A 24,627-nucleotide genomic window follows, 5' to 3' on the forward strand; every position below is an offset into this window, starting at 1 on the left:
TCAGAATTATCACATTTATAACAGCTTCCTTTTTCATTAATAATTGGCCACCTAGTTACAGCAGGATTCAATACAATTATAAATAATAGAACCTTCCAGTAGCATTTCTAATAGCATTTCTATCAGCATCCTTATTGTAATTATCATAGTACAGAACTTGCCTCCTTTCTCTAGTGTAAGCTTCAGTACATATGAGTTTCTTTTCATTCTCTTGAAATCTTAATTTCCCTGGACTATGAAGTGTCTCAGAATTTTTGAAGCAGCACTCTGTTTCTCAGCAGATGGTTTACATTACCTGCTATAATCAGGTCTTCCTGTGCTTTTTGTTTTTATTTTTCATTTTTTTCAAATACTCCTAGATCATCCCCATTTATTTGCATATTTATTTATTTATTTAGTCCTATATTACATGAGGGGTCATTTCTTCTGCTTGATAGATTTTTCTCTTATAATTGAAGGGAAGTTTACACTCACAATACATTTCGTGTGGTAAATACTACACACATATGGTGAAGGCTGGGGTGGTCTGGGTTCTGTGGACTTGAGACTTCTGCCATAGATCTCTACAACCAAGGTTTGAACCTTTCATGTATGAACACAGTGTGGGAGGTTTTTGACTTCTGGTCTCTTTCCCACTCTTCTATTTCTCTTCTTGCCTTCACTGTCTCTGACTCTCACAGGCTCTCACTCACTCTGTCGGCACTCATTAATATTTTACTTATACATTATTTTACTGACAGGCCCAGATATACAAAAGGAATCACCAGGACACTGCTGATCTCTGGCTGTTTTATTGGTGATTTCTCCTAGGTTTCTGGAGCCTCAGCTTTGTAAGTCTCTCTGGCTCAAGCCATATTCTGTCTCCTCATAGCCATGCCAGTATCCCTCAGAGTCTATAATAAAGATACACTTACATATATGTACATATATACATATATATATATATATATATCAGTCATTTTTAGAATTGGTGACCTTTTTATTTTATCTTAATTCAGAATTACCAAATTTATAACAGCCTCCTTATTCATAAATAATTGGTCACAGAGTTGGAGCAGGATTCACTACAATTATAAATTATAAGCCTTCCAGGAGCATTTCCAATAGCCTTTCTATCAGTATCCTCATTGTAATTATCATAGCACAGAACTTGCCTCGATTTTCTAGTGTAAGCTTCAATACATATGCCTTTCTTTTCATTCTCGGGAATTCTTAATTTGCCTGGACCCTGAACTGTCAGTGAAGTTTTGAAGCAGCCCTCTGTTTCTCAGCAGATGTTTTCTATATTTCTGCTGTAATCGGATCTTCCTGTGGTTTTTGTTTTTATTTTTTTCAAATCCTCCTAGATCATCCCCATTAATTTGCATATTTATTTATTTAGTCCCATATCACATTACTGGTCATTTCTTCTGCCTGACAGATTTTCTCTTATAATTGAAGGGAACTTTTGACACACAATACATTTCCTTTTCCAGATACTACACACTACTACAACTACTACTGCACTGTTTTTGACAGTGACATCCAATGCACAATGGATTAGTATTGCATGGCTCTAAAGAATGTTCACTATTTAACCTACAATGTTTTTAACCTCACAAATATTTATTCTGTTCTTTCTTGGGGGATGAATGGTTTACCATCAACAGTTACATGTAAAAGTGGCATGGGGGTAATTTTCCCACTTTCCCTGTATTTCTGTACATCATTTGTAACTTTCTTACTGAGTAGAAGGAAACAGTAATAAATTGAGAGAGCAGGGCCCAAGCAGGAAGAGAGACAGAGAAACAGCTGCAGTTCTGATTTGACACTAGCACAGCTTTTCCCGAGCTGGGTACGTGGTGAGCAGGGGCTCAAAACGGGGTCCTGGGCTTCCACATAGTTCCCTGGCATCTCCACCAGCTGTGCCTCCAACCCATGCTTCCTTTATTGTCCATGTAACTATAGATCTGCTCTAGGCACTTCTCACCTTCATATGCCAGAAACTTAACACTTGTCCCCTCCACCCATGAAACTTTGACCTTTTACTTGAGTGCAAAACAGCAACCCCAATCCACGTTATTTCAGGGAAAAGTGTGTGTGTCTCTGTGGGAGGGTGTGAGTGTGTGTGTGTGTGTGTGTGTAAGTGTACATAAGTGTGTTTCAGTTATGATTACGGCTGTTGTTTCTTTATTCCTGACGCAGATTCTTAGGAACTGGGTTTTGCTATGACAAAGGAAGTTTCCACTGCACAAGTGGTTTTTCAAATATGAATGGCACATTGGATATTCTGGACACTGTTGTGCATTCTCCCAGGTGGTCCTCAGATGGGTTCTTTCCTTTGCTATTCCCATGCTGTCTGTAATTTTCTGTGTAGACTCAAAGAGGATTGGCATGGGGGAGCTCAGCTGCATTCTGCTGTGTGTCCACAAGATGGCAGCAAAGCCCATAGTTGAGTGTAGTGATTCTGTGGAATGAGGAGAACTCTGGGATTTGTGGCCCATGGACAGCAAGGTTGAAATTGACGTAGAGGGCCCTAGACATCTGTTCTTTCCTGTGGGGTGGGGGGATCCCCCATTTGGCTTTGTAAGTGGAAGGGGTTTCTCTCTTTGTCTGGGATGACTCTACTGGGAGCTTGTGAATCCCTGTGCTCAGCTGAATTCTGCTGGGTGTCCACAAGAGGGCAGCACCAGTGCGGGACTAAGGCTCCATGGGGCATGTGCCCTGAGGCACTGGGCTATGAGAGTGGAGACAGTGTTTATGGTTGTGCCCCAAGAGCATGGCCAGCCTAGCTCAAGCAGGCAGTGTCCTAAGGACGCATCCATACAGGAGCTGTTGGGTCGTGTTGGCAGAAACAGGGCCTTCAGAGGACGGCAGACAGTCCCCAGGGGTGGGTCTAAGAGACCGTGCCCTCTGAGCCTGAGGGGAAGGCCCAGTGTGTATTCATAGAGACAGCTGGCCAATTAGAGAAGAACATCACCCTCAGGGGCGTGAACCAAGAGCTGTCCAATGAGAACAGAGGAGAAGTTGCGAGGGCGGGACTCAGAGAGAAGCCTTCTGAAGGAAGCCCGCCAATGGGAGCTCAGAGCTGGCCTTAAAAGGCTGGGCGTGCTTCCAGGAAGTGCGAAGCAGTGTTCAGCCCAGGGCCATGCCTTGCCGAAGCTGTCCAGTGCGCATGCGTATAACTCCATTTATGCCTGTGCCTCTGTGGATGTGTGCTTGAGTGACTGTGAGAGTGTGTGTTTGTGTTTGTTTGTGTGTGTGTGTATGTGTGTGGTAGGGAGAGAAAGAGAACAACAGAATCACTGTGGCACAGGAAATTTTTGTAAAACACTTGGCACATTCTGATTTACCACTCAATATTGACACCGTTGTAGCTCTCCTTGGCCCTTGGATACTATTTTTCTTTTCAGAAGTAAAGACACTGAAGAGGGAGAGGTTTTTGCCCTGAGGCTTACACAAGGAACTAGCAGCTGCTCTGTGTGTGTTGCCAGACTAGGAAACTTGTGCTGCCTGTCCATGTGGAGAGTCTCCTTGATGAGTTCCTCTCGATCCTTTTTCGCTAAGTGCCGTTGGAGCTGCATATAGCTAATGATTTGGAGATTTTACTCCTTTGGACAATTATTTTCCTGATGCACAGTTTGTCTCCAGGTTTTATCAATCAATTGTCTGAATGTCATATCGCATCCATTGTAGAAAATGACTACGTCAGTCTCTCTCTCTCTCTCTCTCTTTCTCTCTCTCTCTCTCTCTCTCTCTCTCTCTCTATATATATATATATATATATATATATATATATATATATATATATATGTAAGATGTAGAGGTCTGAAAATATATTTTGGCTAGAGAACTGCACAGCTCTGGATTCAGGTAATAATGCGGATACACCTGGCCCTCTGAGCCAGAGTCATGAGAGACATCTCACAGAACATTCGTTTACCTCTTGTCACTCTACAAATCTCTCTCAGCACAAACTACAGCTGCCAAATCATCTACTTCCCTCTTGCTTTTTTTGTCCACAGAGTCCTATCCCAAAACTGTAAATCAAAGAAGAAATAGACATAGTTCAGTTCCCTGCACACAGGACAGGCTGAGGCTGGACCAGGGAGATGAAATACGCAAGCCTGCATCTTGGCTGGAACATCACTAAAACTACTTCCAATTTGGAGAGGCAAGGGCAGTTTTTCAGAGTGGACTGGAGGCTTACTGTTGCTTCTCAGAGTGGGCTAAGACCTAGATGTTCTAAGTGTTACCTTTCCTCACAAACATAAAATAACAATGCCACTTGTAAGAAGTATGCATGGGCATGGAGGGTTTGTCTTCAGTGCTCTGGAACTGATCAACACAGGGCCAGAATTTCTGTCCTTTTCCGTCACTGTCATTCTGTCTCTCTGACTGTCTCTGCGTGCCTTCTTCCCTGGACCCTTCGTGGAAGTCAGTGCATGCATCATGAACTCGGTCTTCCTGGTGTTGAAATTATCCTTTCTTTGCCCTTTAGATTACTTAGTCTCGTGCATATGGCGTAGTACAGAGGGGAACTGAGGAGACAGCTTTCCTGCTGCAGGTAACAGGCATATGTCCATCTCCAGCTGCAGCTGTCCAGGCCCTCTGTGCTTGACTCCCATTCTCCAGGGCCCTGTGGCTGACTCTCAGCCTAAATGCAGCCCTCCTCTGTTTTATGCTTTACATTGGGTGCTAGTTCTCCCCCACCAAGAGAATTAGTTCAGGCCTGCTAATTTTGCGGGCCCGCTTAGCCCCGCCCCTAGGAAGCCCGCCAGAGTTCCAGAGTTGGAGAGTTTCAGAGGGTTCCCCAGTAAGAGAGTTCCAGAGTTCCAGAGTGAGAGAGTTCGAGGGTTCCTGAGTTCCAGAGTAAGAGAGAGAGTGCTTGCGCCGCCGCAAAGAGACAGCAGAGTTCTGTTTGGTGATTAGTTTGTCTTAGTTTTTGAATCGTTGTTCCTGAATAAAGAAATACAGCCTCCCTGTCCAGCCTTTGTCCTCCAGTCTCTGTTCACCACTGCGAAGCTAAACCGCCAGGCTAGAGCTTAAGAATTTTAACAACAAATGGTGCCCAACGTGGGGCTGACCTGTGCATCTCTCAGATAAGTAAAGACAATTTGGCTACCTAGGCACTATGGCCTTCTCTTCTGCTTGTGAAGAGATCTCCAAAGACCTCTGCTCTTTCTTCACGAGATTGTTTTGCTGTTTCTGGAACATTTATCTCTGGACCACTCTGTGGTTTCCACTCGCTCGGGCGAACTCAGAACAGCCAGTGGGAAGAGCCAGCGGGTGGGAGGCGAGGCGCGGAGCTGCCGTTTCCACCTGGTTAAATGGCCAGCCAGCCGGCTGCACCCAGACAACCCTGCGCACCGCGCCCGCAGCCCAGCAGGAGGCCGAAGCCAGCACACAAGCGCCCCTGGAGCCCGAGGCCAACACGCAAGAGCCTGAGGCCAGCCCACAGGAGCCGGCTCTCCACCACGTGGCGCAGGGCACTGGACGTGTGATCCCTCCACGCTGCTCGGCCACTGCGAACAGGGCAACAGACAAGGCAGGGCCATGGGGCAGGGCCGCGGCGGCCCATCATGGCCGCCACCCCTGGGCACCTAGGCCCACGCCTTCTACAAAGATGGCCTGCCTGCCCTCTTTCTATGAATTCTGGAACCATCCCGGGCCTCCCGGACCCCAGGGCTCCCTGCCAAAACTGGGCACACGAGATCTCCAGCCGCCGGTCGGGTCTGACGACAGACAAGCTGTAGTACGCAGAGACTTGTGCAGAGATCACAACCTGCAATTCCTAGAAGTGGAGCTGCTCGGAAATGGAGCTGCACGGGAAGCCACCTCCGGATGGTGAACCCCCCCCCAACAACTAAGACAGTACAGATTTAAATTCGTGTTTAAAATGACATGTCTTCATAACAAAGGTTTCTCTCCTTGTGTATTAATGACTATGTTTATGTGTATGTTTAAAGTTTGGTAAACAGTAGCTTTAAGGCTAAATTCTTACTAGTCAAAGTTAAATGAAAAAGGTTTTCAATGTAATTCTCATAAAGATAAAATTAACTTACATTTAAAGTCTAAGGTAAAAATTAGTTAACAATCAATATATTTTAACTAAGTTAGTCTAAACAAAAGGTTAAATAGACTTGTTGATGTGTAAAACTCTCCATTACCTTCTCTATTAGAAATGGTAGATTGCACAGTGGCTATGCTAATTATTCTCATGCCTGAGGTTTCCTCTCCAGCCCACACCTAGGGTGTGTCTCCATCTTGAATGGGTGTAACAAAAGGTTAAAAGACCTTGTTGATATGTAAAAGTCTCAAATTCCTTCTCTATTAGAAACGTTGGATCGTGCAGTAGATATGCTAATAACAAGTTTTTTTTAATAGTAAGTAAGTTGCAGCCAGCTGCCTGTGGGACTCTAGGCCGTTCCCCGCCCCCATGCAAATGCCCGTCGAAGAAAGTACGCCCCCCAGAGGCAAGAAATGTTTTTTAAGCTGATAAAGTTTAGTTTGTGCCAGTTTCTTTTTAAAAAAATGCCTGTACGATATAGGTTTCTGTTCACCCCACACCCTTGATACTGTAGCCATTTAGTTAAAAGAAAAGGGAGAATTGTTGTATGCTTTACATTGGGTGCTAGTTCTCCCCCGCCAAGAGAATTATATCAGGCCTGCTAATTTCGCGGGCCCACTTAGCCCCGCCACTAGGAAGCCCGCCAGAGTTCCAGAGTTGGAGAGTTTCAGAGGGTTCCCCAGTAAGAGAGTTCCAGAGTTCCAGATTGAGAGAGTTCGAGGGTTCCTGAGATCCAGAGTAAGAGAGAGAGTGCTTGCGCCGCCGCAAAGAGACAGCAGAGTTCTGTTTGGTGATTAGTTTGTCTTAGTTTATGAATCGTTGTTCCTGAATAAAGAAATACAGCCTGCCTGTCCAGCCTTTGTCCTCCAGTCTCTGTTCACCACTGCAAAGCTAACCTGCCCGGCTAGAGCTTAAGAATTTTAACAACACTCCTCAATTTCCTGCACCGTATCCTTGTCCTTATTCCATGAGAGCCCAGGTGAAGAGAAGTGAAATTCTACCAACCTGGCACACACACTGTGCTTTCCCTCTATTGGGCTGAATGTAAAGGATCTGTGGTACTGATGGCCACACCAGTGTCCAGATTTTCCACGCAAAACGGAAGATTCCAGGGTTCAGAAAGAGGGTGTTTTGATGGCTGTGAAATGTCTTTTCCAAGTGCCTCCTCGGGTTTCAAATTCTTTTGAAACCTGAAGTTCTTTCTTGTATCTAGGGAATATTCTCACCTCTGGCCCAAAGGCACTCCCAACTAGGAGCACAGTTATCCCGGGGTCAGGAGGTCTGCCAGCCTGATAGCTCCTGGAGGGATTCCTGAGTATGTCCTCAGGCCCCAAGTGGTAACAGGTGTTTCCAATTGCCTTTATTAGCAGCAGCCAGGCCCTCCGGTGAGGGGCGGGGCTGTGATCTCCACTGGAAGCTCCTAATTCAGCCAATGGAGACATCCATCTTCCTTTTGTCTCTCCATAGCAAGGGCCCAGGGAGTTTGTGTTTCCTGCAAGCAGAGTGACTTTGTATGGGACACTCATGCATGCCTACCTCTGGGAATCTCTCTGAGTGTGATGTGTGGACACCAGTACACCATGATCAGGGATTGTGATTCCACAGCAGCAATTACCTAGCCGGACCCAAATGGTAGGTTTAAGGGGCCGGGTTCATCCACTATTGTTTGGTCAAACACAGTTCCCATCTATGTTGAAACACAGCTCTTTCTGGGTTCATTCTGGGCTTGTAATCTGCAGCCCTGAGCAGGGGACTGAGAGTCTGGAGGCTGAGTAGGCAGCCAAACTTGACTGGACAGGCTCCTTCCCTTGAATTCTCAGGGGTGCCCCAGCTTACCCCGTTGACAGTGTTTGGATGATAGTGAGGCATGATATTGAATCAGGAACTCAGGAGAGGGAGACATAAGAGTCCTTTTGCATGTGCATTCTTGCTTAGCCAGAATATGGGCTAGCTGGCTTGCCATGACCAGCTAGGTTCTCTGTACATAAGTTGCAGGTGAGGCTGGCTACCTTCCCACCCATGCTCTGAGACTACTATAGGTGAGTTCTGAGCACACACAGACACACACACACAGACAGACAGACAGACAGACACACACACACACACAAATTACTGTCAGGTCGGGTAGTACAGCATCTGGTGAAGGCTTGGGCTGTCTGGGGTCTGTGGGCATGAGATCTGTTGCCGTACAATGTCTATAAGCCAGCTTTGAACCTGTCATCAATGAACAGAGTGTAGGAGCTTTTTGACTTCTGGTCTCTTTCCAACTCATCTATTTCTCTTCTCGCCTTCTCTGTCTCTAACTCTCACATGCTATCACACACTCTTTCTTCACTCATTGATATTTTACTTAATAATTATTTTCCTGACAGGCCCAGATATACAAAGAGAGTTACCAGAGCACTGCTGAGCTCTGGCTTGTTTTGTTGGTGATATCACCTAGGCTACTGGAGCCACAGCTTTGTATGTCTCTCTGACACAAGCCATATTCTGTCTCCTCATTTCCATGGCAGTATCTCTCAGACTTTATAGTAAAGAGTTTATATATATATATATATATATATATATATATATATATATATAAGACTTTATATATATATATATATATCTGTCATTTTTAGAATTGTCGACCTATGTTGATCTTTATCAGAATTACCACTTTTAACAGCTTCCTTTTTCATTAATCATTTGCCACCTAGTTGGATCAGGATTCAATACAATTATAAATAATAAAACCTTCCAGTAGCATTTCTAATAGCATTTCTATCAGCATCCTTATTGTAACTATCATAGTATAGAACTTGCCTCCTTTCTCTAGTGTAAGCTTCAGTACATATAAGTTTCTTTTCATTCTCCTGAAATCTTAATTTCCCTGGACTCTGAAGTGTCTCAAAATTTTTGAAGCAGCCCTCTGTTTCTCAGCAGATGGTTTCCATTTTCTGCTGTAATCAGGTCTTCTTGTGCTTTTTGTTTTTATTTTTCATTTTTTTCAAATCCTCCTAGATCATCCCTATTTATTTGCATATTTATTTATTTATTTAGTCCTATATTACATGAGGGGTCATTTCTTCTGCTTGATAGATTTTTCTCTTATAATTGAAGGGAAGTTTACACTCACAATACATTTCGTGTCGTAAATACTACACACATATGGTGAAGGCTGGGGTGGTCCAGGGCCTGTGGACGTGAGACTGCTGCCTTACAATCTCGACAACCCATGTTTGAACCTGTCATGTATGAACACAGTGTGGGAGGTGTTTGACTTTTGGTCTCTTTCCCACTCTTCTATTTCTATTCTTGCCTTCTCTGTCTCTGACTCTCACAGGCTCTCACTCACTGTGTCTGCACTCATTAATATTTAACTTATATACTTATTTTACTGACAGGCCCTGATATATAAAGAGAGTCACCAAGGCACTGCAGAGCCCTGGCTTGTTTTGTTGGCAATTTCACTTAGGTTTCTGGAGCCTCAGCTTTGTAAGTCTCTCTGGCACAAGCCATACTCTGTCTCCTCATAGCCATGCCAGTATCACTCAGAGTCTATAATAAAGATACACTTACATATATGTACATATATATATATATACATATATATATATCAGTCATTTTTAGAATTGTTGACCTTTTTACTTGATCTTAATGCAGAATTACCACATTTATAACAGCCTCCTTATTCTTAAATAATTGGTCACATAGTGGGAGCAGGATTCACTACAATTATAAATTATAAACCTTCCAGGAGAATTTCCAATAGCCTTTCTATCAGTATCCTCATTGTAATTATCATAGCACAGAACTTCTCTACATTTTCTAGTGTAAGCTTCAATACTTATGCCTTTCTTTTCATTCTCGGGAATTCTTAATTTGCCTGGACCCTGAAGTGTCATGGAAGTTTTGAAGCAGCCCTCTGTTTCTCAGCAGACGTTTTCTATATTTCTGCTGTAATCAGGTCTTCCTGTGGTTTTTGTTTTTATTTTTTTCATATCCTCCTAGATCATCCCCATTTATTTGCATATTTATTTATATATTTAGTCCCATATCACATGAGGGGTCATTTCTTCTGCCTGATATATTTTCTCTTATAATTGAAGGGAACTTTTGACACACAATACATTTCCTTTTGCAGATACTACACACTACTACAACTACTGCTGCACTGTTTTTGACAGTGACATCCAATGCACAATGGATTAGTATTGCATGGCTCTAAAGAATGTTCACTATTTAAATTACAATGTTTTTAACTTCACAAATATTTATTCTGTTATTTCTTGGGGGATGAATGCTTTACAGTCAACTATTACATGTAATAGTGGGCAGGGGGGTAATTTTTCACACTTTCCCTGTATTTCTGTACATCATTTGTAACTTTCTTATTGAGGAAGTGGAAACAGTCATAAATTGAGAGAGCAGGGCCCAAGCAGGAAGAGAGACAGAGAGACAGCTGCAGTTCTGATTTGACACTAGCCCAGCTTTTCCCTAGCTAAGTAAGTGGTGACCAGGGGCTCAAAACAGGGTCCTGGGCTTCCACATAGTTCCCTGGCATCTCGACCAACTGTGCCTCCAACCCAAGCTCCCTTCGTTGTCCATGTAACTATCGATCTGCTCTAGGCACTTCTCACCTTCATATGCCAGAAACTTAACACTTGTCCCCTCCACCCATGAAACTTTGACCTTTTACTTGAGTGCAAAACAGCAACCGCAGTCCACATTATTTCAGGGAAAAGTGTGTGCGTCTCTGTAGGAGGGTGTGTGTGTGTGTGTGTGTGTAAGTGTACATAAGTGTGTTTCAGTTATGATTACGGCTATTGTTTCTTTATTCCTGACGCAGATTCTTAGGAACTGGGTTGTGCTATGACAAAGGAAGTTTCCACTGCACAAGTGGTTTTTCAAATATGAATGGCACATTGGATATTCTGGACACTGTTGTGCATTCTCCCAGGTGGTCCTCAGATGGGTTCTTTCCTTTGCTATTCCCATGCTGTCTGTAATTTTCTGTGTAGACTCAAAGAGGAGTGGCATGGGGGAGCTCAGCTGCATTCTGCTGTGTGTCCACAAGATGGCAGCAAAGCCCATAGTTGAGTGTAGTGATTCTGTGGAATGAGGAGAACTCTGGGATTTGTGGCCCATGGACAGCAAGGTTAAAATTGACGTAGAGTGCCCTACACATCTGTTCTTTCCTGTGGGTGGGGGGATGCCCCATTTGGCTTTGCAAGTGGAAGGGGTTTCTCTCTTTGTCTGGGATGACTCTACTGGGAGCTTGTGAATCCCTGTGCTCAGCTGCATTCTGCTGGGTGTCCACAAGAGGGCAGCACCAGTGGGGGAACTAAGGCTCCATGGGTCAAGTGCCCTGAGTCACTGGGATATGAGAGTGGAGACAGTGTTTCTGGGTGTGCCCCAAGAGCATGGCCAGCCTAGCGCAAGCAGGCAGTGTCCTAAGGACTGTTCCATACAGGAGCTGTGTGGGTCGTGTTGGCAGAAACAGGGCCTTCAGAGGAAGACAGACAGTCCCAGGGGGCGAGTCTAAGAGCCTGTGCCCTCTGAGCCTGAGGGGAGGGCCCAGTGTGTATTCATAGAGACAGCTGGCCAATTAGAGAAGAGGAACATCACCCTCAGGGGCGTGAACCAAGAGCTGGCCAGTGAGAACAGAGGAGGAGTTGCAAGGGCAGGACTCGGAGAGCAACCTTCTGAAGGAAGCCCACCAATGGGAGCTCAGAGCTGGCCTTAAAAGGTTGGGCATGCTTCCAGGAAGAGCGAAGCAGGGTTCAGCCCAGGGCCCTCCCTTGCAGAAGTTGTCCAGTGAGCATGTGTATAACTCCGTTTGTGCCTGTGCCTCTGTGGAATTGTGTGTCACTGTGAGAGTGTGTGTTTGTGTGTGTTTGTGTGTGTGTGTGTGTGTGTGTGTGGGAGGGAGAGACAGAGGGAACAACAGAATCACTGTGGCAAAGGTGATTTTGTGCAAAACACTTGGCACATTCTGATTTACATCTCAATATTGACACCATTGTAGCTCTCCTTGGCCCTTGGTCATTTTTTTTCTTTTCAGATGTAAAGACACTGAAGAGGGAGAGGTTTTTGCACTGAGGCTTCCACAATGAACTAGCAGCTGCCCTGTGTGTGTTGCCAGACTAGGAAACTTGTGGTGCCTGTCCATGTGGAGAGTCTCCTGGATGAGTTCCTTCTTGAGCCATTTTTCCTTGGTCCCGCTGGAGCTGCATCTAGCTAATGATTTGGAGATTTTACTCCTTTGGACAATTCTTTTCCTGATGCACAGTTTCTCTCCAGGTTTTAGCCATCAATTGTCTGAATGTCATATCTAATCCATTGTAGAAAATGACTTCATCAGTGTCTTTCTCTCTCTCTCTCTCTCTCTCTCTCTCTCTCTATATATATATATATATATATATATATATATATATATATATACATATACATATATGTATGTATATATGTAACATGTAGAGGTCTGAAAATATATTTTAGCTAGAGACCTGCACAGCTCTGGATTAGGGTAGTAATACACCTGGCCCTTCTGAACAACAGTCATGAGAGACATCTCACATAGCCATTCGTATACTTCTTGTCACTCTACAAATCTCTCTTAGCAGTAACTACAGCTGCCAAATATCTACTTCCCTCTTGCTCTTTTTGTCCACAGATCCTATCCCAAATCTTTAAATAAAATAAGAAATAGACATAGTTCAGTTCCCTGCACACAGGACAGGCTGAGGCTGAACCAGGGAGATGCAATACACCAACCTACATCTTGGCTGGAGCATCACTAAAATTACTTCCAATTTGGAGAGGCAAGGGCAGTTTTGGAGAGTGGGCTGCAGGCCAAGTGTTGCTTCTCAGAGTGGGCTAAGACCTAGATGTTCTAAGTGTAACCTTTCCTCACAAACATAAAATAGCAATGCCAATTGTAAGAAGTATGCATGGGCAGAGGGTTTGTCTTCAGTGCTCTAGCACTGATCAACATAGGGCCAGAATTTCTGTCCTTTTCAGTCACTGTCATTCTGTCTCTCTGACTGTCTCTGCCTGCCTTCTTCACTGGACCCTTCATGGAAGTCAGTGCATGCATCATGAACTCGGTCTTCCTGGTGTTGAAATTTTCTTTTCTTTGCCCTTTGGATTATTTAGTCTCATGCATATGGCGTAGTACAGAGGGGAAGTGAGGAGACAGTGTTTCTGCTGCAGGTAACAGGCATATGTCCATCTCCAGCTGCAGCTGTCCAGGCCCTCTGTGCTTGACTCCCATTATCCAGGGCCCTGTGGCTGACACTCAGTCTTAATGCAGCCCTCCTCAATTTCCTGCACCGAATCCTTGTCCTTATTCCATGAGAGACCAGGTCAAGAGAAGTGAAACTCTATCCCCATGGCACACACATTGTGCTTTCCCTCTATTAAGCCTAAAGTAAAGGATCTCTGGTACTGATGGCCACACCAGTGTCCAGATTTTCCTCGCAAAACGGAAGCTTCCAGGGTGCATAAAGAGGGTGTTTTGATGGCTGTGAAATGTCTTTTCCAAGTGCCTCATGGGGTTTCAAATCATTTTGAAACCTGAAGTTCGTTCTTATATCTAGGGAATATTCTCACCTCTGGCCTGAAGGACCTCCCAACTAGGAGCACAGCTATCCCAGGGTCAGGACGTCTGCCAGCCTGATAGCTCCTGGAGGGATTCTTGAGTATGTCCTCAGGCACCAAGTGGTAACAGGTGTTTCCAATTGCCTTTATTAGCAGCAGCCAGGCCCTCAGGTGAGGGGTGGGGCTGTGATCTCCACTGGAAGCTCCAAATTCAGCCAATGGAGGCATCCATCTTCCTTTTGTCTCTTCATAGCAAGGGCCCGGGGAGTTTGTGCTTCCTGCAAGCAGAGCGACTTTGTATGGGACACTCATGCATGCCTACCTCTGGGAATCTCTCTGAGTGTGATGTGTGGACACCAGTACACCATGATCAGGGATTGTGATTCCACAGCAGCAATTACCTAGCCGGAAACAAATGGTAGGTTTAAGGGGCCGGGTTCATCCACTATTGTTTGGTCAAACACAGTTCCCGTCTATGTTGAAACACAGCTGTCTCTGGGTTCTTTCCAGGCTAGTAATCTGCGGCCCTGAGCAGTGGACTGAGAGCCTGGAGGCAGAGTAGGCAGCCAAACATGACTGGACAGGCTCCTGCCCCTGAATTATAAGGGGTGCCCCAGCTACCCCATTGGCAGTGTTCGGATGATAGTGAGGCATGGGATTGAATGGGGAACTCAGGAGAGCAAGACATGAGAGTCCCTTTGCATATGCATTCTTGCTTAGCCAGAATCTGGGCTAGCTGGCTTGCCCTGACTAGCTAGGTTCACTGTACATAAGTTGCAGGTGAGGCTGGCTACCTTGACACCCATGCTCTGAGACTACTACAGGTGAGCTCTGAGCACACACATACAGACAGACAAACACAAACACACAAACACATACACACACACATTACTGTCAGGTCTGGTAGTACAGCATATGGTGAAGGCTGGGGCTGTCTGGGGTCTGTGGGCATGAGAGCTGCTTCCTTACAATCTCTACAAGCCAGGTTTAACCTGTCATCAATGAACATAGTGTACGAGGTTTTTGAATTCTGGTCTCTTTCCAACTCATCTATTTCTCTTCTTGCCTTCTCTGTCTCTCTCACATGCTCTCACACACTCTGTCTTCACTCATTAATATTTTACTTATATACTTATTTTACTGACAGGCCCAGATATACAAATTGAGTTACCAGAGCACTGCTGAGCTCTGGCTTGTTGTGTTGGTGCTTTCACCTAGGCTACTGGAGCCTCAGTTTGTAAGTCTTTCTGACACAAGCCATATTCTGTCTCCTCATTCCCATGCCTGTATCACTCAGAGTTTATAATAAAGATATGCATACATATATATTTATACAGATATATTTATATATCTGTCATTTTTATAATTGTCGACGTAAGTACTTGACCTTAATTCAGAATTACCACATTTATAACGGGCTAGTTTTTCAGAAATAATTGGCCATATAATTGGAGCAGCATTCAATACAAATATAAATAATAGAACCTTCCAATAGCATTTCTAATCGAGTTTCTATCAGCATCCTTATTGTAATTATCATAGCCCAGAACTTCCCGTCTTTTTCTAGTGTAAGCTTCAATACGTATGTGTGTGTTTTCTTTTTCCAGAAATATTAATTTCCCCAGATCCTGAAGTGTTAGGTAATTTTTGAAGCAGCCCTCTGTTTCCCAGCGGATGGTTTCTATGTTTCTGCTGTAATCAGGTCTTCTTGTGGTTTTGGTCTCCTTTTTTTATTTTCTCAAGTCCTCCTAGATAATCCCCATTCATTTGCATATTTATTTATTTATTCAGGTATCACATGAGGGGTCATTTCTTCTGCTTGATAGATTTTCTCTTATAATTGAAGGGAACTTTTGACGCACAATACATTTCCTGGGGCAAATAATACACACATATGGTGAAGGCTTGGGTTGTCTGGGTTCTGTGGGCATTAGAGCTGTTGCCTTACAATCTCTACAACCCAGGTTTGAACCTGTCATGAATGAACACAGTCTAGGGGTTTTTTGACTTATTGTCTATTTCCAAGTCTTCTATTTCTCTTCTCGCCTTCTCTTTCTCTGACACTCACAGGCTCTCACTCACTCTGTCTGCACTCATTAATATTTTACCTATTTATTATTTTACTGACAGGCCCTGATATACAAAGAGAGTCACCAGGGCACTGCTGAGCTCTGGCTTGTTTTGTTGGCGATTTCACCTATGTTTCTGGAGCCTCAGCTTTGTAAGACTCTCTGGCACAAGCCATACTCTGTCTCCTCATAGCCATGCCAGTATAACTCATAGTTTATAATAAAGAAACACATACATATATGTATGTATGTATATATATATATCAGTCATTTTTAGAATTGTTGATCTTAATGCAGAATTTTATTTTTTATTTTATTTGATCTTAATGCAGAATTACCACATTTATAGCAGCCTCCTTATTCAAAATAATTGGTCATATAGTTGGAGCAGGATTCACTACAATTATAAATTAGAAACCTTCCAGGAGCATTTCCAATAGCCTTTGTATCAGTATCCTTATTGTAATTATCATAGCACAGAACTTGCCACCATTTTCTAGTGTAAGCTTCGATATGTATGTGTTTCTTTTCTTTCTCAGGGATTCTTAATTTGCCTGGACCCTGAATTGTCGAGGAATATTTGAAGCAGCCCTCTGTTTCTCAGCAGATGTTTTCTATATTTCTGCTGTAATCAGGTCTTCCTGTGGTTTTTGTTTTTATTTTTTATTTTTTTTCAAATCCTCCTAGATCATCCCCATATATTTGCATATTTATTTATATATTTACTCCGATATCACATGAGGGGTCATTTCTTCTGCCTGATAGATTTTCTGTTATAATTGAAGGGAACTTCTGACACACTGCCCCGACCAGCAGGGCAGTGAACAGGGGCTAGGAACCCAATGAAACCTGAAATGATAGGGACAAGAGACACGAAGAACGAGAGCAAGTCAAGTTTCTGATCAAGCTCTAAAATTTTATTGAGAATACAGGCATTATAAGGCTTTGGGGAAGGAAGGGGAATGCTGGAGGAGGGGAAGGGGGAGCAAACTTCAAAGAGGAATGTTCCTTGCAACAAATGGCAGGAACCAAACTGTGTGTTGACTCACTTGTGTTGACTCACTTGATTACTGATAAATGGTTTACCTAAGGGGAAATGGCCTGCCCAGGGGGGAATTAACATTTGTCTTGAGGGGTTCCATTGTCTCAAAGCTTATCATCTATAAAGCAGAGAAATGGCTCCTGGCATATCCTCCCTTTGTTATAATTTTAAAATTGAGGCAGGCAATGTGTGTGAGGAGCAGAGACCCTGACAGCAGGTTTGGTGGGCTTAACCAGAGGAGGGAAGTATTGACCTGATTCCTACCATGGGGTGGGTGCAAAACCAACCTTCCCGCATCTTATAAGGCTCTTGGTGTCTTTTTGGGGAGGGGAGGCAGAGCCACAGTTTCTAGGGAAACGATTTTTGTTGCTGACACCAACCTCCATGCAAATCAGGTTTGCTTCACGGGGGACTCAGAGGCGGACAATAGGGTCCTCCCCCTGCAGTGCTTTGCCTTGCATACCTTACTGGTGTCCTTGCCCTGCCATGGTTGGATGTCTCAATGCATAATTCTGAGTTTTATGCCATCCGAAAAGGGGGTCTGTCATCCTCAGGTTCAGCCAGGCCTCTGTCAGCCAAATCAAGTCTGTGATAATGTATTTGCAAAGGGTTTAATGCCAAGGAGTCAATCTGCTGTTTTATAAAATCAGTAATCTTATTAAAAATAAAGGGTCCTAAGGTAACCATTAACAAAAGACTAATAAGGGCCTCATAAGGGGCTCTGTAGTGACTCAAGACTATTTGTGGTGGAGTTTATAACCTGTTGTAATTTGTCAGAAAATTTATGGGAGGAATATATAGAGTGTCCTAGCGTGCCACCAGCAAGTCTAAGGGAAGCAGTCAGTGGATGTGATGTCCAGGGGAAGAAACACAGCACATCTGGTCTTCTGGTCAGCGCCAACTGATGAAATTTTCTTCTTCTGGTCAGCTGTGGAACAAGCAAAACTAGGAGGCAAGGACCAGGTAGAGAAGAATTGACATGAAAATATAGGATGGTGTTTACCAAAACACAGAGGAGGTGCATACACATTAGAAGTCAAGGTGAGGTTCCTTGAACATTGAGGAATATTTTGAGAAAAGTAAGCAGTCAATAAACATGCAAAGATGAAGTCAGCAGTGGTAGGTCAGCAGAAAGAGAAGACTTGGATAAGCTGGTGAGGTTAGCTGGAGTATATACTGCCATGGCGTCCTTTGTGGTAAGGACTTGCCAACAGGGACTCTGTGGATTTTGAAAGAGCAATGTCATCCACCATAATAAAAAGAAAACAAACATGGACATCCAGTGTTGAAAAAAGAGAAAAAGGAAATATGTCTCTGTGACTGGAAAAGTGGGTGGCTTTGTCAATGAGATATAATAAATGGACAATTCAAATTTTTGTAAATATTAAAAAGATTTAGTATGTTACTTCATTGACACTTTAGCCAACTGAATACTGAGGGGTGCATTGGCTTTTATCAATGGAGATGAATCTTAAAAGTCTGAATAGCAAGATCTTAATTAAACAACGTAGGAGCCAGTAAAGTGCTCTCACTATGGCAGGTCAAGCATTATAATTTTAAGAGGCTTGTAAAAAAATGAGAAAAATTTAGGATATGAGTGACTTTAGGAGACATCACACACACATAAATAAAAATTAAAAATGTTTAGTTTTAAATCTTACCATATGAGCAGTCAGTTCTTCATGTGAAGATGTACCTATAATTATTTACTTAGGGAGAGAACTTGTACCAAGTTAATTGATGATCTAATGGTTAGAATTGACTTGTTTTTTTATATGATTTTAGAAGGCTCTTTATTAGAATAAACCAATATGTTATAGAAAGTCAATACCTAATGTGTTGACATGATAAAATATTTACCATTTTTTAGCATTATTTTAAACTGATTAGACAGTTTAAGTACACTATTATACATTTAGTTTACTAAGATCTTTACTCATCACAAGGCTATCATGAGTAAGCATAGATATAAAACTTTTAATAGATTTTGTTCCTTAGAACTCTAATATGGCAACTTAAAAGGCTAAAATAAAACCTTATAGTTTAAATATTCAAAATATTAATTTTGTTAAATCAGGATTTGCCAAAACAAATCTTCTATCAGACCAAAAACATAATGTATTACCTTAATTTATCAAGAATAAACCTCTGGCAGTGTCTTAAAACAAACCAGATAATTTTTAAAAGCAGAAAGATATAAAGAGGAAAACCAGCGCAAGAGCCTCTGGCATGTAAATAATCAACATAACTATTGTGTTATCTTTTACTAACCCAAGCCAGTTTTGCCTGTTTAGTTGAGAAAGTATTTTAAAAGTTTTTTTTTTTTTGAAATCACTTAAACAATTTTAATTAAAATGTTAAACTTTGTTTGTTAGGATCTTTGTTTATCACAAAGCTATCACACCCTTAGGGCAGCTATGAACAAGGGTGGGTACACAACTTAATTGATCTTTCACTTTGATTTAGATAGGTAACTTAAAAAGCTAAGATAAACCTTAAAGCTGAAATGTTAAAATAAATTTTTACTGTTAACATTTCTTTTAGATGACCATTTTACACTAAATAATTTTGTTGAATCACATCTGTTGAATAAAAAAATTTATCAGGCCAGGAATAGCACGTTTAACCCTTTTTTTCCTGGCAAGGCCACTGCTCTACACTGACTGGGTTATTAGAAAGTCAGTTCAAGCATGGAATTAAATTAACAAACAGTGGCAGTTGGTATTGAGGTGCTGGTAATATCTACAATTTTCACAAGAGTGAGAGAGACTACAGAGGCATTTTACCATGCATAGATATCTCAGAAAATCTTTTTAACTAATGAATTGATGCTGATATTAGCTATCAGAAGGACGAAATTGTCTTATATTTTACTCTGGTAAAGGTGCCAACTCTATGAGTCTGGATCTTTAAAACCACATTTAGCTTAACTAAATCTTATTTAAAACTTAAAACAAACTTTAGTTACTTAGGGGTTAACACACATTAATGAAAACAAGGTTAGCACAGACTTAAAACATACATTCTTGGTGAAAGGAAAATTTCCCTTTGAAAAACCGCTTTGGATTTTGGATTCCTAACTCACAGACTCGCTACCCCCCCCAAGGAGGGGCCTTTGTGGCTTAGGGGAATGATTGACTGACTGAATTTTCCAATCTGTGGAGCAGGGGCTCTGTGCCATGATTGGCTGTGCGGGCGGAACAGGCGGGCTTAGTTTACTGCAGCCGCGCAGAGAAAAATCTTTAAAATTCTTTTTCTGGGCTAAGGTACATTTTACAGTTTTAAAGGAAGTGGTCTAATCAGTATTATTGGCCAAGTCAAGGACCGGAGCACAAAACGGAGGGGCGGTGGTGTAGGGAGGCAGTCTGGACAAGGAAGAGCATAGGGGTTAGGGCTAGCCAGTTTGAGCCTGGCTCCGAGTAACAGGGAAAGCCACAACCGGGTTTGATTTGGATGGTTTAGTTTTAGCTTTAGGGATTGGGCTTTTTGGTGAGGCTAAAAATGTAAGCTCTTCTGTAACTGCAGCTATTTCTTTCATTAATTGAAGCTGCTCTCTCCGGTCAGCAAGGACCTTGGGGAGGGTGGAAATTCCTGTAAGGGCTCCTGAGCGTACCCACCTGTCAGAGGGATTGTCAAGAAGAGGGTCAGGCTGGAGAGCAGGGGCACGGATATAGGGAGGGGAATTAAAGGGAGGAGGATACCAATCGGGATTGTAGTATATGGCAGCCTCTTTTTCAGCAAAGCCTCATTCTCTGCGGGAAGTGCTTCAGGAGACGGGGGGCTTTGTGGGAGGTTTTGTAAAACTGGATAGAGGCAGGGGAAAGAATGCTGGGTTTCTTCCTCATGTGAATTAGCAATAGGAGGGTCAATGAAGGGAACTTTAGTCAGTGAGGTGGAACCTGTAGGGATGGGAACAGGGCTTTTACTTTCAATGGGTGCTGGGAGGCTTTTATTTTGACTGGGTACTGGGGGATCAAGATCAATAATCACAGAAGGGCATGGGGATGGGGACTTTGTCCTGGACGGCGGACTAGAAAGTTGCCGGAGGACTTTTTCACCCTCTGTAATAAGGTTTTTAATATCAGGGTGATTATTATAGATTTTTAAGATATCATTAAGTAAATTCCAGTAACAAAAGGCAGAAACAGGTACACGTTCAGGACCAAAAGACTGATAGTGATCGTTAAGACAATCAACAATTCTCCAACGTTTCTCATATATAGTGCCTTCCTGGGGGAACCAGGGGCAAATATTTTTAATATAATCTAAAAACTTCTTTAATTCTTTCTTTTTAACCCTAGTTCCTCATGTCTTGAGTGACTCCTTGAGTCCTTTAATGAATACATCTTGTTTGCTAAATTCATATCCCATGGTTTTGCTTACCTCAGCCGCTGTGAACACTCTCCTCCAGATGCGTCTCACGGGCGGGTATTTCCGTGGCGATCTCTGCGAGTCTTTGCGTTACCCCCCTCGGGCTGCGGTGACTCTGTGAATTCGGGTAGGCCTACCCTCTCTATCAGCGGAGTTTCTAGGTCTAGAAGGCTTCTTCACCCCATGATCCGGGCGCCAGAATGCCCCGACCAGCAGGGCGGTGAACAGGGGCTAGGAACACAATGAAACCTGAAATGATAGGGACAAGAGACACGAAGAACGAGAGCAAGTCAAGTTTCTGATCAAGCTCTAAAATTTTATTGAGAATACAGGCATTATAAGGCTTTGGGGAAGGAAGGGGAATGCTGGAGGAGGGGAAGGGGGAGCAAACTTCAAAGAGGAATGTTCCTTGCAACAAATGGCAGGAACCAAACTGTGTGTTGACTCACTTGTGTTGACTCACTTGATTACTGATAAATGGTTTACCTAAGGGGAAATGGCCTGCCCAGGGGGGAATTAACATTTGTCTTGAGGGGTTCCACTGTCTCAAAGCTTATCATCTATAAAGTAGAGAAATGGCTCCTGGCAACACACAATACATTTCCTTTTGCAGATACTAAACACTTCTACAGCTACTACTGCACTGTTTTTGAAAGTGACATCCAATGCACAATGTATTAGTATTGCATGGCTCTAAAGAGTGTTCCATATTTAACCTACAGTGTTTTTAACCTCACAAATATTTATTCTGTTCTTTCTTGGGGGATGAATGATTTACAGTCAACAGTTACATGTAATAGTGGCTAAGGGGGTAATTTTTCCCACTTTCCCTGTATTTCTGTACATCATTTGTAACTTTCTTATTGAGGAGAAGGAAACAGTCATAAATTGAGAGAGCAGGGCCCAAGCAGGAAGAGAGACAGAGAGACAGCTGCAGCTCTGAATTGCCCCTAGCCCAGATTTTCTCTAGCTGGGTAAGTGGTTACCAGGGACTCAAAATGGGGTCCTGGGCTTCCACATAGTTCTCTGGCATTCTTGCTTAGCCAGAATCTGGGCTACTGACTTTCCCTGACCAGCTAGGTTCTCTATACGTAAGTTGCAGATGAGACTGGCTACCTTGACACCCATGCTCTGAGACTATTACAGGTGAGCTCTGAGCACACACAGACACACATACAGACAGACAGACACACACACACACACACACACATTATTGTCAGGTCTTGTAGTACAGCATATGGTGAAGGCTGGGGATGTCTGGGATCTGTGGGCATGAGAGTTGCTGCCTTACAATCTCTATAAGCCAGGTTTGAACCTGTCATCAATGAACACAGTGTAGGAGGTTTTTGAATTCTGGTCTCTTTCCAACTCATCTATTTGTCTTCTCGCCTTCTCTGTCTCTAACTCTCACATGCTCTCACACACTGTCTTCACTCAATAATATTTTACTTATATACTTATTTTACTGACAGGCCCAGATATACAAAGAGAGTTACCAGAGCACTGATGAGCTCTGGCTTGTTGTGTTGGCGATTTCACCTAGGCTACTGGAGCGTCAGTTTGTAAGTCTTTCTGACACAAGCCATATTCTGTCTCCTCATTTACATGCCAGTATCACTCAGAATTTATAATAAAGTGATTTTTTTGCAAATTCTTGGTACATTCTGATTTACAGCTCAATATTGACACCCTGTAGCTCTTTGGCCCTTGGTCACATTTCTTCTTTTCAGATGTAAAAACACTGAAGAGAGACAGGTTTTTGCCCTGAGGCTTTCACTGGGAACTAGGAGATGCACTGTGTCTGTTGCCAGACTAGGAAACTTGTGGTGTCTGTCCATGTGGAGAGTCTCCTTGATGAGTTACTTCTCAATCCTTCTTCGCTCTGTCCCATTGGAGCTGCATATAGCTAATGATTTAGAGATTTTACTCCTTTGGACAATTATTTTCCTGATGCACAGTTTCTCTCCAGGTTTTAGCAATCAGTTGTCTGTATGTCATATCGAATCCATTGTCGAAAATGACTACATCAGTGTCTCTCTCTCTCTCTCTCTATATATATATATATACATATATATACATGTACATGTAGAGGTCTGAAAATATTTTTTTAGCTAGAGAACTGCACAGCTCTGGATTAAGTTAATAATGCGGATACACTTGGACCTTCTGAGCCACAGTCATGAGAGACATCTCACAGAGCCATTCGTATACCTCTTATCACTCTACAAATCTCTCTCAGCACAAACTACCGCTGCCAAATCATCTACTTCCCACTTGCACTATTTGTCCACCGAGTCCTATCCCAAAATTGTAAATCAAAGAAGAAATAGACAGTGCAGTTCCCTGCACACAGGACAGTCTGAGGCTGGACCAGGGAGATGCATTATGCCAGCCTGCATCTTGGCTGGAGCATCACTAAGTCTAAGTCCAAATTGGAGACGCGAGGGCAGTTTTGGAGAGTGGGCTGCAGGCCGAGTGTTGCTTCTCAGAGTGGGCTAAAACCTAGATGTTCTAAGTGTAATCTTTCCTCACAAACATAAAATATCAATGCCATTTTTAAGAAGTATGCATGGGCATGGAGGGCCAGAATTTCTGTCCTTTTCAGTCACTGTTATTCATCTCTCTGACTGTCTCTACGTGCCTTCTTCACTGGGACCTTACTGGAAGTCAGTGCATGAATCATGAATTCGGTTTTCCTGATGTTGAAATTTTTCTTTCTTTGCCCTTTGGATTATATGGTCTCGTGCATATGGCTTAGTACAGAGGGGAACTGAGGAGACAGCGATCCTGCTGCTGGTAATAGTCATATGTCCATCTCCAACTGCAGATTTCCAGGCCCTCTGTGCTTGACTCCCATTCTCCAGGACCCTGAGACTGACACTCAGCCTAAATGCAGCCCTCCTCAATTTCCTGCATGACATCCTTGTCCTTATTCCATGAGAGCCCAGGTCGAGTAGTGAAACTCTATCCCCCTGGCACACACATTGTTTTTTCCTCTAATGGGCCGAATGTAAGGGATCTGTGGTACTGATGGCCACACCAGTGTCCAGATTTTCCATGCAAAACGGAAGCTTCCAGGGTTCAGAAAGAGGGTGTTTTGATGGCTGTGGAATGTCTTTTCCAAGTGCCTCATGGGGTTTCAAATCCTTTTGAAACAGGAAGTTCTTTTTTGTATCTAGGGAATATTCTCACCTCTGACCCAAAGGCCCTCCCAACTAGGAGCACAGCTATCCCAGGGTCAGGAGGTCTGCCAGCCTGCTAGCTCCTGGAGGGATTCCTGAGTATGTCCTCAGGTCCCAAGTGGCAACAGGTGTTTCCAATTGCATTTATTAACTGAAGCCAGACCCTCAGGTGAGGGGAGGGGCTGTGATCTACACTGGATGCTCCTTATTTAGCCAATGGAGGCATCCATATTCTTTTGTCAGTCCATAGCAAGGGCCCTGGGAGTTTGTGCTTCCTGCATGCAAAGCGACATTGTATGGGGCACTCATGCATGCCTACTTCTGGGAATC

The 24,627-nt window shown here is 43.2% G+C and overlaps 1 long non-coding RNA gene across 1 annotated transcript in view; it reads right to left on the reverse strand.

The window, feature by feature from the left end:
* LOC132536225 (uncharacterized) overlaps positions 1-21,213 on the reverse strand; it is a 94,779-nt gene extending 73,566 nt beyond the window's left edge. The window contains exon 1 of the long non-coding RNA XR_009547885.1: positions 21,128-21,213. This is a non-coding gene — a long non-coding RNA (uncharacterized LOC132536225). The remainder of the gene's footprint in view (positions 1-21,127) is intronic.
* Between the last annotated feature and the right edge of the window lie 3,414 nt (positions 21,214-24,627).

Source organism: Erinaceus europaeus (genome assembly GCF_950295315.1).
Source record: "Erinaceus europaeus chromosome 6 unlocalized genomic scaffold, mEriEur2.1 SUPER_6_unloc_59, whole genome shotgun sequence".
NCBI classification, from domain to species: Eukaryota; Metazoa; Chordata; class Mammalia; order Eulipotyphla; family Erinaceidae; genus Erinaceus; species Erinaceus europaeus.